Consider the following 299-nt stretch of genomic DNA (forward strand, 5'->3'; position numbering starts at 1 on the left):
CATCCTCATCCTCCTCCTCATCCTATCCTCGTCCTCATTCCTGTCCTCATCCTCCTCTTAATCCTATCCTCATTCTCATCCTCCTCCTATCCCCATTTTCCTCCTCATCCTATCCTCATCCTCATTCTACAACTCATCCAATCCCCATCCACATCCTCTTCCTCTTCCTCTTCCTCATCCTATCCTCCTCCTCATTCTCGTCCTCATCCTGTCCCCATCTTCCTCCTCATCCTATCCTCATCCTCATTCTACTCCTCATCCTATCCCCATCCACATCCTCATCCTATCCCCATCCTCAT

This window comes from Lupinus angustifolius, chromosome LG03, assembly GCF_001865875.1.
Source record: "Lupinus angustifolius cultivar Tanjil chromosome LG03, LupAngTanjil_v1.0, whole genome shotgun sequence".
Classification (NCBI taxonomy): domain Eukaryota; kingdom Viridiplantae; phylum Streptophyta; class Magnoliopsida; order Fabales; family Fabaceae; genus Lupinus; species Lupinus angustifolius.